At 45.5% G+C, this 16,578-nt stretch overlaps 1 protein-coding gene across 1 annotated transcript in view; it reads left to right on the top strand.

Annotated features, from left to right (window-relative positions):
* Positions 1–16,578, top strand: part of ADGRA1 (adhesion G protein-coupled receptor A1) — a 926,644-nt gene that overhangs the window by 343,766 nt on the left and 566,300 nt on the right. The gene's annotated exons all lie outside the window — the stretch shown is intronic.

A 16,578-nucleotide genomic window follows, 5' to 3' on the forward strand; every position in this document is an offset into this window, starting at 1 on the left:
AAGCTCGATGCTGATTTTGATGGTAGCTGTGCCAATAAACAAATGCAAATTAACAAGTCATAGTAGTAAAAACAAACATGTAAACATCTGCAGGGGGCAATGGGTCCTTTAGTGCACCACGACAAAAATGAGAATTAATATTCATGGAGCAAAGCCGGGTTCATTAGATCTTTGCTGCATCTAACAAGTTGCAATCTGCCTTTTGCATTGTTTGTTATCTTCAATTTGTGCTGAAAATTGAGGTAAAGAGTGTACTTTGCACCAAGCCGTATGTATGAGCTGTCCAGGCCGTTTCATCACCCTACTGTACGTCAGCGGGACCTCTTGTATTGTATCTGACCTTATCAATAATATGTCTAGGCAATCTATTGTGATGCCGCAGCATTGATTGGAGTGTAATAAGGCGAGAGCAGGGGAAATGTAATAGTAAAGCCAATCGCCACCTGTTATAAAACATTTATGGACAGGAGCTGTATTCTCTCAAACAAACTGTTCATTCTGGTGTCAGTTCAAATAGAAAGTACTGCAGTTTTAGGAGTTTATGATGAACCGAGCCCTGCGAATATCTTACCGGTCAGTGATTTCTCAAGACCTTCTTATACCTTATTCTTTGGAGAATATAATAGAAGCTTCACATTTCTCTTCATAGCGCTAGAAATTGGATTAGATTTCCAGGAACTATATTGATCAGAACAAATCTGATTATGGTATTTAAATTGTTTTATGCATTTACTTATTATTCTACATTTTTTGTGTGTGGCTTTTTTATTTAATATAATAACAGGGGTTTACAGTATAAGAAAAATATAGTGGGGGAGATGTAGCAGCACTGCCATGTCAGTCTTGATCCCCTGTGTGCTGGAGCGAGATGCATCCAATTTATTAGGAGACACGTCTCTTAGTAAATTAAGCATATCTTTGGCTCACCAGCTAGGAGATGGCATAGACTTGAACTATAGTTTCCAACAGATTCTGGTGTACAATACACCATAGTAAATTTGCTGTAAGGCCCTTTCCCTCCTGTTAAGGCCTACTCCCATTTATCACCATTTTTCTAAACGAAAATATAGCAAATTATGGTGCAAAGCCTTTTTGACTTTTTGCATGCCACAAAAGTGGTAGAGATGAATTTATAACTGTGCCCCAGTGACTACCTTCCAAAAAAACACCCCTATCTACAGGTTGTTGTTGGCATTACTATTGATTTTAAATAGAACACAATACGACAATATGATAAGAAAAAAGGGCAAATAAATAAAAAATAAAATTCAGATTGCTTTCAATCAACACTAGGTGGAGCTCATGAAAATACAGATGTATAATGCTCTTAATGAGCTGTATTAAATAATCCATATAAATCCAGCAGTGAGCTCCCTCAGTGTACAGTGGTGCAATTTTACTTACTTACATACCAGTCAGTCTAAAGATATTCTAAATTTATCACAGTGCCTTGTGTATCTTGCTAGACATGGCAGACTCTTCTGGCTCACTGTATATCACCTATTGGTTGGCTTACTTTGGCACAAAACTTTTACCGGAATTTGGGTACACTTTGCCTCATATTGAAATATGCCTCTTAACATTACACTATTACCTTTTCCTTTAATGGGGTATTCCCATCTCACGATGAATGGAGTGGTAGCCATACATGTGCAGTGCACTCTCCATTTACCGCTATGGGATTTCCAAAAATAGCTTAGCGCTCCCTCTTGGCTATTTTCACCACTTCTATAGCAGTGAACAGGAGATGTGGAGAAACATTGGTTGCCCACGCCTGGTGCAAGCCAATTATTGCACCCCCTAACCTGTGGACACTCCCCTTTTTGTAGGGCTGATCAGGGCCTGCTAAAGCTAGAAGCTGGTCTGCCCCAGAGAGCTCCAGTGATCACATGATTGCAGCAGCTTTAGTTGCATGTCATACATGTAAGGTGCTCTGGATTACAGCCCAGCACTAAAGCCCGATCCCTATTTAGACCCCCACCCTAACTCCACTTACTAAAATTTCCCTGAAACAAAATAAACAAAAATAATAATATCTTACTGCAGGGCCACAAGCAATGCTCCAAGTCTTTGGACTGGACCAGCGCACAGGCTACAAGAGAGCCAGGAGCATGTGCTCTGATGACGCATCCCAGAATCACCATTCAGTGACTCATTCATTGAATAGACATAGCGAGATGTGCTCAATGACTACTGCCTACCGCTAGTAGGGACAGACGACGTATCCTTAATATTTTCAGGCAAGCAAAGCAGGAAAGGGAGGTGGATGTTATTGTCCCTCTTGGGACAAATGATCTGGCTTGCAATGAGCTTTCAAAGGTGAAGGAAGCTTTTCACACACTTGGTAATGATATACGGGAGGTTGCATCGACTGTTTCATTCTCTGCAGTTTTGCCTGTGCATAACCTTCAGCCTGACAGGCAGATGCGCATTAAGGAATTAAATGTATGGCTTGGTGAATGGTGTCTGAACCAAGTATTTGGCTTTGTGTCTCATGTTAGCTCTCGTTAGAATGGAAAAGAACTGTACAAGAAATATGGTTTGCATCTTTCTCTCAAGGGAACGAATGTCCTCAGTGAACAGTTCAAAGTATTTGCTAAGGAGCATTTAAACTAGGAAAGGGGGGCTAAAGAGTAATAATCCAGCAGTCCGACTGCCCCCCGGAACAATGCCAGAAAAAGCCAGTAGCACATAGATTAAGAAATGACAAGCTCAGAGTCTTGTCTACAAATGCTCACAGTTTAGGGAATAAGATCAATGAACTTGAGTCTATGATGGCATCTGAGAATACAGATTTAGTGGCTGTTACTGAGACATGGTTCAATGGGAGTAATGACTAGGATATAACAATACCAGGGTTCTCTCTATATAGGAAAGACAGGGAAGGCAAGAAAGGGGGAGGGGTGGCCCTATATGTGAAACATAGCATAAAATCTAATTTAATACAAGTTAGCGAGTTCAATTTAGAGTCAGTTTGGGTTATGTTGCCGCTTGATAATCATAAGGTAACTCGTGTAGGCGTGATATATAGACCACCTGGCCAAGTCAAAGAATTAGATTATCTACTAGTTGAGGAAATAGCTAAAATGACATTGAAAGGGGAAGTTATCATTATGGGAGACTTTAATCTTCCTGATGTAAACTGGAAAACCAAAATAGCTAGTTCTAACAAAATAGCTAGTTCTACTGGGATTATCTCTACAGCAAGTAGTTGAGGAGCCAACCCGGAAGGAGGCCATTTTATATTTAGTACTCACAAATGGGAATTTGGTATCTGTTATTACTGTAGGGGAAAGCTTGGGATCTAGTGATCACCAGTCAGTGTGGTTTACTATAAGTACAGTGACACAGAGTCACAGCACAGAGAAACAAAAGTTTTAGATTTTAGAAAAACTGACTTTTCTAAAATTATATTAGAGGTATACGAGTCCCTATCAGATTGAAACAGTTCCAATGGAGTCCAGGAGACATGGGACTACTTAAAAATGGCACTATTGAAGGCAACAGATAATTGCATTAGGCTAGTCAGTAAAAGCAAAATAAGGAAGAGACCACTGTGGTACTCAGTAAAAGTGGCCCAAATCATTAAAAACAAAAAAAATAGCATTTAGTAATTATTTAAAAAAAAAGAGGATGACAGGGAAATTTATAACATTAGGCAGAGAGAGGCCAAGCAAGTTACAGGAGCTTCTAAAGCACAGGCAGAAGAGAAATTAGCTCAGTCAGTGAAAAAAGGTGATAAGACATTCTTCAGATACATAAATGAAAAAAGGAAACTAAAACAAGGAATTACCAAATTAAAAACAAAAGAAGAAAGGTATATGGAAGAAGATGAAGAACTAGCTGACTGCCTCAATGAATACTTCTGTTCAGTTTTTACAAAGAAAAATTAAGGAAAAGGACCTCAGTTAGGAAAGAAGACTAATGAATCTTTTGATGCATGTGTCTTTAAGGAGAAAGAGGTTCTAAGTCAGCTGTCTAAAAGTAATAAAAATAAGTCACAGGGGCCTGATGGGATGCACCCAAAGCTATTAAAAGAGCTTAGCGGTGAACTAGCAAAACCATTCACAGATTTATTTAACCAATCACTGGTAACAGGAGTCGCCCCAAAAGATTGGAAATTAGCAAATGTTGTGCCCATTCACAAGAAAGGTAGTAGAGAGGAATCGGGCAACTATAGGCCAGTAAGCCTGACATCAATAGTGGGGAAATAAATGGAAACCATACTTAAGGAGAGGATTGTGGAACATCTAAAATCCCATGGATTGAAAGATGAAAAACAGCATGGGTTTACTTCAGAGAGATCATGTCAAACTAATCTTATAGATTTTTTTGATTGGGTGACTAAAATAATAGATGGTGGAGGTGCAGTAGACATCGCTTATCTAGACTTCAGTAAGGCTTTTGTTTGATACTGTCTCACATATAAGGCTTATCAATAAATTGCAGTCATTGAGCTTGGACTCCCATATTGTTGAATGGATTAGGCAGTGGCTGAGGGACAGACAACAGAGGGTTGTAGTCAATGGAGTATATTCAGACCATGGTCTTGTTACCAGTGGAGTACCTCAGGGATCTGTTCTGGGACCCATATTGTTTAATATCTTTATCAGCGAAATTGCAGAAGGCCTCGATGGTAAGGTGTGTCTTTTTGCTGATGACACAAAGATTTGTAACAGGGTTGATGTTCCTGGAGGGATACACCAAATGGAAAAGGATTTAGGAAAACTAGAGGAATGGTCAAAAATCTGGTAACTAAAATTTTATGTTGATAAGTGCAAGATAATGCACCTGGGGTATAAAAACCCAAGAGCAGAATATAAAATCAGTGATACAGTCCTAACCTCAGTATCTGAGGAAAGGGATTTAGGGGTCATTATTTCAGAAGACTTAAAGGTAGGCAGACAATGTCATAGAGCAGCAGGAAATGCTAGCAGAATGCTTGGGTGTATAGGGAGAGGCATTACCAGTAGAAAGAGAGAGGTGCTCATGCCGCTCTACAGAGCACTAGTGAGACCTCATTTGGAGTATTGTGCGCAGTACTGGAGACCATATCTCCAGATGGATATTGATTAGGGTTGAGCGAACCCGAACTGTAAAGTTCGGGTTCGTACCAAACTTTAGCATTTTTGGACCCCGGACCCGAACCTGAACATTTTCGTAAAAGTTCGGGTTCGGTGTTCGCCGCTTTCTTAGCGCTTTTTGAAAGGCTGCACAGCACAAGCGTCATACTACTTGCCCCAAGAGGCCATCACAGCCATGCCTACTAATGGCATGGCTGTGATTGGCCAGAGCAGCATGTGACCCAGGCTCTATATAAGCTTGGGTCACATAGCGCTGCACGTCACTCTGCTGTTACAAGTGTAGGGAGAGGATGCTGCTGGACTTGTGATTTTTAGGGAGAGCATAGGAGAGAATCTAACTCAGCGATCTACAGACAAATAGTTGTGTGGGTGCAGGGCACTATCGTTTTACCCTGCCCTGAGCTCATTGACCAAAAATACTAACTCAGAATTCTGTTAGTTAGGTGGGTGGCGGCGGCGGTGGCCATTTTATGCATGCTCAGTGCACCAGCATTGCATCTGAGCTTTTGGGACATTGCAAATCACAATTTTTTGGGGCAAACTACAACATCTGTATTAGTCAGTGTGCAATTTAAGCTAGAAATACACCCATCATTTTCTGGGGTTTGATAAACACCCTTTTTAATTCAAAAAACAGTATTTGCCAGATCTGCAAGTGTTAAATTCAAGTTAAATATATACAGCATTCATATTCTGTTAGCAAAAAATTACTTTTTGTGCAATCTACAACATCTGTATTAGTCAGTGTGCAATTTAAGCTAGAAATACACCCATAATTTTCTGGGGTTTGAAAAACACACTTTTTTTTCTTCCAAAAAACAGTATTTTCCAGAACTGCAAGTGTTAAATTCAAGTTTAATATATACAGCATTCATATTCTGTTAGCAAAAAAAGACTTTTTGGGCAATCTACAACATCTGTATTAGTCAGTGTGCAATTTAAGCTAGAAATACACCCATCATTTTCTGGGGTTTAATAAAAAACACACTTATTTGACAAAAAACACTATTTTCAGGCCTTGCAGCATCAGCACGTGTGAAATTACAGGCTTATATACTGCTGTAAAACTTAGTTGTTAACAAACAGTCGTTTGGGCTCCAAAAATTTAGTTGGCAGCCTTTGATGCAGATGTCATTGTGAGATACACCCTTAATACATTTGGGTTACATTCAGAGATTTTAAATACCGCCATTTGGTGCACCAATATTGAATTCAGGCCTACACTGGTTCAGGCCCTGTGAGATACCCCCTCTACATACAGGGGTTTGAATTAGGCATTTTAAATACCGCCTTTTTGTGCAAAGATATATTTACTTCAGGCCTACACTGATTCAGGGCGTTTGTGATCCCCACTATACATACAGGGGTTTGAATTAGGCATTTGAAATACAGTCATTTGAAATACAGCCTTTTTGTGCAAAGATATATTTACTTCAGGTCTACACAGGTTCAGACCGTGTGAGATACCCCCTCTACATAAAGGGGTTTGAATCAGGCATTTGAAATACAGCCTTTTTGTGTAAAGATATATTTACTTCAGGCCAACAGAGATTCAGGCCCTCTAAGATCCCCCCTATACATACAGGGGTTTAAATTAGGCATTTGAAATACAGCCATTTGAAATACTGCCTTTTTGTGCAAAGATATATTTACTTCAGGCCTTCACTGATTCAGGGTGTGTGTGATCCCCCCTATACATACAGGGTTTGGAATCAGGCATTTGAAATACAGCCATTTGAAATACAGCCATTTGGTGCAAATAAATCGTTAATTCAGGCCTACACTGATTCAGGACGTGTGTGATCCCCCCTATACATACAGGGGTTTGAATTAGGTATTTAAAATACAGTCATTTGAAATACAGCCTTTTTGTTCAAAGATATATTTACTTCAGGCTTTAACTGATTCAGGGCGTGTGTGATCCCCCCTATACATACAGGGGTTTGATTCAGCCATTTGAAATACAGCCATTTGAAATACAGCCATTTGAAATACAGCCATTTTGTGCAAAGAAATCTTTAATTGAGGCCTAGTCTGGTTCTGGCCGTGTGAGATACACCCTTTACATACTGTCGTTTAGTATTCTACTATTAATTAAACACCCATTTAGGGCAAGATCCTAAATTAAAATATGATGAGAGTGTCAAATAAGGGACGTGGCCCAGGTCGTGGTGCTGCTGGTGGAGCTCCTGTTGCAGGGAGAGGACGTGGTCGATCTGTGCCAGCTACACGCACAAGTGAAACCCCTTCCTCAGGTGCGAGTAGGCGACAAAACCTGCAGCGGTATTTGGTCGGGCCTAATCCTGCTCTACAAATGGTGAGGCCTGAACAAGTACAGGAGATAGTAGATTGGGTTGCTGACAGTGGATCCAGTTCCTTCACATTGTCTCCAGGGCCGTCTTTACCAAGGGGCAAAAGGGGCAGCTGCCCCGGGCCCAGTTGCTCCTGGGGGGCCCAAGGCAGCTGCCTCTTGAGCCCTGCTAGTTACTGCCCCGGGTGTCAGGCTGTCATCTACACAGGGGGTGCTGCCATGCCATGCCTGCTGACACTGAGTCCAGGCATCATGATCGTACTGTGTTAAAGTTGTGATCTAGGACCTTAATGACATCATCACCATGTGACCAGTAACCTAGCAATTACTGGTCACATGGCTATGAGGTCATCACAGGTCCTATCAGGAGTGTTGCAGAAGTTAACTGTGGAGCTTTTTTGTGTGAAGATTACATCAGAAAAAGGTGACAGGGGCTGTTATGTTAATATACTGTAAACTACTGTATAGTGGGGGGGGGGTTGTATACTGTGTGGGGGCCTGTATACTGTGGGGGGCTGTATACTGTGTGGGGGCCTGTATACTGTGGGGGGCTGTATACTGTGTGGGGCTGTATACTGTGGGGGGCTGTATACTGTGTGGGGGCCTGTATACTGTGGGGGTATGTATACTGTGTGGGGGCCTGTATACTGTGTGGTGGGCTGTATAATGTGTGGTGGGCTGTATACTGTGGGGGGCTGTATACTGTGGGGGGCTGTATACTGTGTGGGGTTGTATACTGTGTGGGACTGTATACTGTGTGGTGGGCTGTATACTGTGTGGGGGCCTGTATACTGTGGGGGGGCTGTATACTGTGTGGGGGCCTGTATACTGTGGGGGGATGTATACTGTGTGGGGGCCTGTATACTGTGGGGGGCTGTATACTGTGTGGTGGGCTGTATACTGTGTGGGGGCCTGTATACTGTGGGGGGCTGTATACTGTGTGGGGGGCTGTATACTGTGTGGGGGCCTGTATACTGTGGGGGGATGTATACTGTGTGGGGGGCTGTATACTGTGTGGGACTGTATACTGTGTGGGGGCCTGTATACTGTGGGGGGATGTATACTGTGTGGGGGCCTGTATACTGTGTGGGACTGTATACTGTGGGGGGGGGCTGTATACTGTGTGGGGGCCTGTATACTGTGGGGGGGGGCTGTATACTGTGTGGGGGCCTGTATACTGTGGGGGGATGTATACTGTGTGGGGGCCTGTATACTGTGGGGGCCTGTATACTGTGGGGGGGCTGTATACTGTGTGGTGGGCTGTATACTGTGTGGGGGCCTGTATACTGTGTGGGGGCCTGTATACTGTGTGAGGGCCTGTATACTGTGGGGGCCTGTATACTGTGGGGGGGGGCTGTATAGTGTGGGGGGCCTGTATAGTGTGGGGGGCCTGTATAGTGTGGGGGGGCCTGTATAGTAGGGGGGGCCTGTATAGTATGGGGGGCTATACTGCTGTACTGGATACTGTGGGGGTCTGTATACTGTATACTATGGGTGCGGTATAGTGTGGAGTGCTATACTGCTGTACTGTATAGTGTGGGGGGCTGTATCGTGTATAGTTTGGGGTGCTGTATACAGTGAGGTGTTGTATACAGTGGGGTGCTGTATACTGTGGGCTGCTATACTGCTCTACTATATACTGTGGGGTATTGTATACTATAGGGTGCTATACTGCATACTGTGTGGTGCTGTATACTATAGGGTGCTATACTGCATACTGTGGGGTGCTGGGGTGCACTGTAACACTAGGGAGAGCCGAGCCCTGGTCTCCTTCCTGCAGAGCGGTGCCCACTTCCAGCCTGAGCTCAGCTGCCCAGAGCACTGATCCTGAGCCACTGGAGTCTTCAGAACTGGAAGTATTTACAGTCATTCACTGTACTCTACCAGATGTGTGGATTTTTTGTGTGTGTGTTGTGGTGGAGGGCGTGCTTGCATGCTAAGGTGTGGGAAGGCGGGATCCAGGGGGCCCAAGTAAATTTTTGCCCAGGGTCCAATCAATATTAAAGACAGCCCTGATTGTCTCCCACCCAGTCTCCTGCTGAAAGACCACAGTTGGCACCTGCAGCCGATGTCCATCAGTCTTTCACCTCACCCCCTTGCAAATCAGCCAAGCAGCCTGAGCCTCAAGTCATGCAGCAGTCTCTTCTGCTTTTTGATGACTCTGTTAACAGGGTTTCCCAGGGCCCTGCCCCAGAAGTGGAAGAGATTGTGTGCACTGATGCCCAACCACTTATTTTTCAAGATGAGTACATGGGAGGACCATCGCAGCACGTGCCAACTACTGGGGCTTTCAAAAGCGTGCAGACCGACAAGGAAGTCAGGGGTGAAGACTGAATGGAAGATGATGTGGAGGACGATGAGGTCCTCGACCCCACATGGATTTAAGGTCATGCGAGTGACCGATGTAGTTTGGAGGAAGAGGCGGTGGTCGCACAGAGCCACCAGCACAGCAGAAGAAGGAGCAGGGTGCAAAAGCTTAGCGGCCGTCCTCTAGACAGTACGCCTCCTACTGCCCACCGCAGCAAGGGACCAAGCACATCAAAGCCAGCTCCAAGGAGTTCCCTGGCGTGGCAGTTCTTCAGACAATGTGCTGACTACAAGACACAAGTGGTTTGCACGCTGTGCAATCAGAGCCTGATACGAGGCATAAACGTTCTCAACCTGAGCACAACCTGCATGACCAGGCATTTAAGTGCAAAGCACAATCTGCAGTGGAGTAGACACCTCAAAAACCAAGAAAGGTCTCTGGCTCCTCCTGCTTCCTCTTCTGCTGCAGTCGCGGCCTCTTCATCCACCTCTGGAGTGACAGTGCCATCTGGCACCCCACAAACAGAGGATCTGCCAGCAAAACCAACACCAGGGTCACCAAGCATCTCCACAATGTCACACGGAAGCGTTCAGCTCTCCATATCCCAAACGCTGGAGAGGAAGTACCCCCCTACCCACCCGCGATCGCTAGCCATGAATGCCAGCATTTCTAAATTACTTGCCTATGAAATGCTGTCATTCCGCCTTATGGCGGTGGCTGTCCCACAATACGTCGTGCCCAGCCGCCACTACTTTTCAAGGCGAGCCATCCCTTCCCTTCACAACCAAGTAGGGGACAAAATGAGGTGTGCACTGCGCAATGCCATCTGTGGCAAGGTGCACCTGACTACGGATACGTGGACCAGTAAGCACGGTCAGGGCCGTTATATCTCCTGCTGAATTTGGTGGTGCAGAGATTCCTTAAAAATTACCCCGACTTGTCAGAGCTGCTGCATAAAGTGTGGGCCGTCTGTGCGCGCTTTCGGCGTTCTCACCCTGCTGCTGCTCGCCTGTCAGCGCTGCAGCATAACTTCGGCCTTCCCACTCACCGCCTCATATGCGACGTGCCCACAAGGTGGAAGTCCACCTTGCACATGCTGGCCAGACTGTGTGAGCAGCAGCAGGCGATAGTGGAGTTTCAGCTGCAGCACGCACGGGTGAGTCGCTCGGCGGAACACCACCACTTCACCACCAATGACTGGGCCTCCATGCAAAACCTGTGTTCCTTGTTGCGCTGTTTCGAGTACTCCACCAACATGGCCAGTGCTGATAACGCCGTTCTCAGCGTTTCTATCCGACTTCTATGCCTCCTTGAAAAAACGCTCCTGGCGATGATGGAAGAGGATGTGGCACAGGAGGAGGAGGAAAAGGGATCATTTCGTAGGGTTTCCAGCCAGTCATTCCCAAGCGGCTCCGAGGGTGGGCTCCTGCACCCACAAACCCAAGGTACACAATTGTCCAGCCAGGGCACAGTTCTGGAGGATGAGGAGGAGGAGATGCAGGAGGAGGAACCATGTTCACAGCAGGGTGGCACCCAGACCAGCTCATGGCCATCACTGGTGCGTGGATGGGGGGATACAGAGGACACAGACGATACACCTCCCACAGAGGACAGCTTTTCGTAGCCTCTGGGCAGCCTTGCACACATGAGCGATTACATGCTGCAGTGTCTCCGCAACGACCGCAGAGTTGCCCACATTCTAACTTGTGCTGATTACTGGGTGGCCACGCTGCTGGATCCCCGTTACAAGGACAACGTACCGTCCTTAATTCCGTCACTGGAGCGTGATCGGAAGATGCGCGAGTACAAGCGCACGCTGGTAGATGCGCTGCTGGTGGCATTCCCACCTGACAACGGGGGCACAGAGGAAGCACAAGGCGAAGGCAGAGGACGAGGTCGCCAACGCAGCTGGGGCACCGCCAGCACCACAGAAGGCAGGGTTAGCATGGCCGAGATGTGGAAAAGCTTTGTCAGCACGCCACAACAACCAGCACCACCAGCTGATATGGAACGTCTTAGCAGGAGGCAGCATTTCACCAACATGGTGGAGCAGTATGTGTGCACCCGCCTACACGTACTGAATGACGGGTCTACCCCCCTTCAACTTCTGGGTCTCCAAATTGGGCACATGGCCTGAGCTTGCCCTTTACGCCTTGAAGGTGCTGGCCTGCCCTGCAGCCAGTGTATTATCTGAACCTGTGTTTAGCACGGCAGGGGGCGTCGTCACAGACAAGCGCAGCCGCCTGTCCACAGCCAATGTGGACAAGCTCACGTTCATTAAAATGAACTAGGCTTGGATCCCACAAGACTTGTCTGTACCTTGTGCAAAATAGACATTTATACCACCATCAAACATACATTCTTGTACTCAAGTCAAGTGCAATGATTCTTTGTTTTCTTTTTTTTTATTTGTCCCAATATTTTGGGGGCTACCTACCCCAATAAAAAAAAAAACTAAAAAAAAAAAAACATTGTTGGCTACCTCCTCCTCCTCCATTGCTGCCTCCACCTACAACACCGCATTCACCGCCTCCTCAACCTCCGACTCCATATCCACCTCCTTCTCTGAGTTGCAGGTTAATAATTTGTAATTTTTAGTTATTTTATTTTAAGTTATTTCCCTATCCACATTTGTTTGCAGAGCAGTTGCCATGCTCTTAAGCACATTTTACTGCCTTTTACATCCCTCTAGCCTTTTCAAGGACTATTTTATAGCCATTTTAATGCAAAAAAGTGCCAATTTTAGTGCCCTAAATAGAAAAAATTATTATTTTCAATTGTCGGGTGACATTTTATTATTTTTGGCGTATACAAACCCCATGTGACGGTAACGTACACTACACACAGGGGGGAGGATAGTGACCACTGCGCTCCACCCTCACCCCTGGCACTGCCTACTTGCCTCGCAAGTCCTAAGGACAGGGGACAACTATACGGCAGTCCCTAACTTAGGATACGTGCTGGGAAGACAGACAAGACAAATAACGGAACAGACCGGGTCAATACCTAGAGAGCTACGCATTCCTTAGGAATGAGCAGAAAATAGTCAGGAAAAGCCAGGTCAAATACCAGGAGAGAAACGAAGTACAACAGTCCGCAAAGAACCGTCAGGTGGAAGCCGTAGTCAGGATACCAGGAGAGATGCGCAGTACAGGAGGAGCAGGCAGAGAATCGTCAGGGAACACGGGATCAGGTAAGTATGCAGGAACAAAACAATCACCAGATATCTAAAATTAACAGGCAACCTGTGGCCAGCAGGCTGCCTGTATTTATAGTGGGGAGTGAGGGTCATGTGACGTGGCCAGCATCACATGACCGACAGACCGACCAGTCGAGCACTGAGTGATCAGCTCGGCGCTCAAGGCAGACCCAGGAGCAGGGAGCCTCCCAGCTAGCAAAGCTGCCCTGGGAACAAGGTCAAACACAGATCCTCGCTCCCGAAGCTAAGCAACAGGTCTGCGGTTGATGGGAGACCGAGTGCACCTTCGGCACCCCGTTACACCCCTGCTGAGCCTGTTCTATTGCTGGGTGACATGAAGCCCCTTTTGCCGTGAATGAACCACTGCTGTGCCTGGGTGACAGGGGCCTAAATCTCTCAAAATCCTCTGTTCTATTGCTGGGTGACATGAACCCCCTTTTGCCGTGAATGAACCCCTGCTGTGCCTGGGTGACAGGGGCCTTAATCTCTCAAAATCCTCTGTTCTATTGCTGGGTAACATGAACCCCCTTTTGCCGTGAATGAACCCCTGCTGTGCCTGGGTGACAGGGGCCTAAATCTCTCAAAATCCTCTGTTCTATTGCTGGGTGACATGAACCCCCTTTTGCTGTGCATAAACCCCTACTGTGCCTGGGGCCTAAATCTCTCAAAATCCTCTGTTGTATTGCTGGGTGACATGAACCCCCTTTTGCCGTAAATGAACCCCTGCTGTGCCTGGGTGACAGGGGCCTAAATCTCTCAAAATCCTCTGTTCTATTGCTGGGTGACATGAACCCCCTTTTGCCGTGAATGAACCCCTGCTGTGCCTGGGTGACAGGGGCCTAAATCTCTCAAAATCCTCTGTTCTTTTGCTGGGTGACATTAATCCCCTTTTGCCGTGAATGAACCCCTGCTCTGCATTGCTGACAGGGAACTAAATTTAGTGAAAACATCTGTTACTGATCGGAAGATCTGTTACAAGCGCACGCTGATGATAGCATTCCCACCTGACAGCTGGGGGCACAGTGGAAGCACAAGGCGAAGGCAGAGTAGGAGGAAGAGGTCGCCAACGCAGCTGGGGCACTACCAGCACCTGAGAAGGCAGGGTTAGCATGGACAAAATTTGGAAAAGCTTTGTCAGCCTTGGAGGTACTGACCTGCCCTGCAGCCAGTATATAGTGTGAACGTGTGTTTAGCACGGCAGAGAGCATTATCACAGGACGCAGCCAATGTGGACAAGCTTACGTTTATTAAAATGAACCAGGCATGGATCCCACAGGAATTGTCCGTACCTTGCGCAGATTAGACATTTATACCAGCCTCAACCATCCATTCTTGTACTCAAGTGCACTTATTCTTTGTTTTATTTTGTTATATGTCCCAATATTTTGGGGGATACCCCAATTTAAAAATAAAAAATAACACAAATCAGTGTTGGCTACCTATTCCTCCTTCACCGCCGCTTCCACCTACACCGCCACGTCAACCTACACCGCCACATCCACGCATCCACCGCCTCCTCAACCTCCTACTCCTAGATCCAGATTGTTATTTTTAATTTTTCTGTATTTTCTGTTATTTTAAGTAATTTCCCTATCCAGATTTGTTTGCAGAACAGTTGCCATGCTCTTAAGCACATTTTGATGCCTATTGCAGCCCTCTAGCCCTTTCCAGGACTATTTTAGAGCCATTTTAGTGCCCAAAAGTTCAGGTCCCCATTGACTTCAATGGGGTTTGGGTTCGGGGTCAAGTTCGGGTCCCGAACCCGAACTTTTTTTTCAAGTTCGGCCGAACTCGTCGAACCCGAACATCCAGGTGTCCGCTCAACTCTAATATTGATACTTTAGAGAGAGTTCAGAGAAGAGCTACTAAACTAGTACATGGATTGCAGGATAAAACTTACCAGGAAAGATTAAAGGACCTTAACATGTATAGCTTGGAAGAAAGACGAGACAGAGGGGATATGATAGAAACTTTTAAATACATAAAGGGAATCAACATGGTAAAAGAGGAGAGAATATTTACAAAGAAGAAAAACTGCTACAAGAGGACATAGTTTAAAATTAGAGGGGCAAAGGTTTAAAAGCAATATCAGGAAGTATTACTTTACTGAGAGAGTAGTGGATGCATGGAATAGCCTTCCTGCAGAAGTGGTAGCTGCAAATACAGTGAAGTAGTTTAAGCATGCATGGGATAGGCATAAGGCCATCCTTCATATAAGATAGGGACAGGGGCTATTCATAGTATTCAGTATATTGGGCAGACTAGATGGGCCAAATGGTTCTTATCTGCCGACACATTCTATGTTTCTAAGTATAAAATGATCTGATGGTCTCAGCATCAATTAAGTCTCAGCATCAACTAGGAGCATTAGGTACTGGGAGGCAGCTGCAGGTTTCCTCCTCAACTCAACTGTATCACTGTCCTAGGGAGAGTGATACAGTTGAATACTGTGGGGGGAATTGCAGTATTTTGTGCTGCACCGTGGTATTTGGTTCTGCAGGGGCAATATTTTTCACTGTGCTGTTGTATTTGGTTCTTCTTCTGCGGCAGTATTTTTCACTGTCCTGTGGTATTTGGTTCTGCTTGGGCAGTATTTTGTGCTATACTGTGGTATTTTGTTCAGCTAGGTAGATATTTTGTGTTACACTATGGCATTGTTGGTCCCTCCTCCTTCTGTTGTCTCAGCCTGCTTGTGATGGTGCAGTGGCCAGATTTGAGGTGGCCCCAACGTTACGCTGGGTCCCCTGGAAACCGTCTAGATGTCACCACGTGTTGCTGCTCTCTGGAAGAGATGGTAAGGTTTGGTGCATCCTAATGGAAAATAAGTCCAGAGAGTTAAGGTCTGCAGTAAACCAGTGTGCTTCTCTATTGGATGAATTCAGGTGCAAATCAATACAGGCGAGGCATAGGGCTGCCTTCTCCAGTCTCTTGTCTTACAGACGAAAGGTTTGATGCTGAGTTAGCTGTGCCCCCCCCCCCCTCTCTCTCTCTCTGAAGGCTGGTACCCTGGCCAAAGGCTGGAGGCCCGGGGTATGTGGCAGAGTATCCCCATATCAGCATTTTCTTCCACTCACTCAATAGTCTGGCAGAGTCTCCTCTTCTAAGCACTGTTCCCTAACTGTAGAACACTAGGGACTCTGACTGCTCTCCTTTATACTGTTTCTAGCTGAACTAGAACCTTATAATGGGAGGAGTGAAATGGAGATACTCAGCACAAACAAATACAAAGTTACACTTTCCGTCTCTCATACTTGCATTAGAGCTTCAATGATACTCAATGGCAATGACACCGCAGTTTCTCCAGATAAAAACTGTTTTTCAGACATAACATAGCAGCACATGGTCAGTCAGTCTGTCTGGTTTTGGTGGTAAACAAGTGTGGATTTTTCCCTCCAAACCATACTCTTCTTCAACTCTTATGGTAACTGTGGAAAATTACTAGTTTGTCCTTATTAGCTAGAAAGTACCAAAAGTCTCTCAGTGTTCATTAACCGTTTCCACAGTGCTGTACAAATACAGTGCAAATGAGCAGGAAATATATGACAACATACATACTGTATATATAGAATACAGTTACACAGTATTAAACGGTATGTCAATGTTGATGACTATGCATAGGGGAAACAGACAAAGGTCCACAAAGTTTCAGACTAGTGGCCCTGCTCGAGGGCACTAC

This window comes from Bufo bufo, chromosome 6 (assembly GCF_905171765.1).
Source record: "Bufo bufo chromosome 6, aBufBuf1.1, whole genome shotgun sequence".
In the NCBI taxonomy this organism is placed as follows: domain Eukaryota; kingdom Metazoa; phylum Chordata; class Amphibia; order Anura; family Bufonidae; genus Bufo; species Bufo bufo.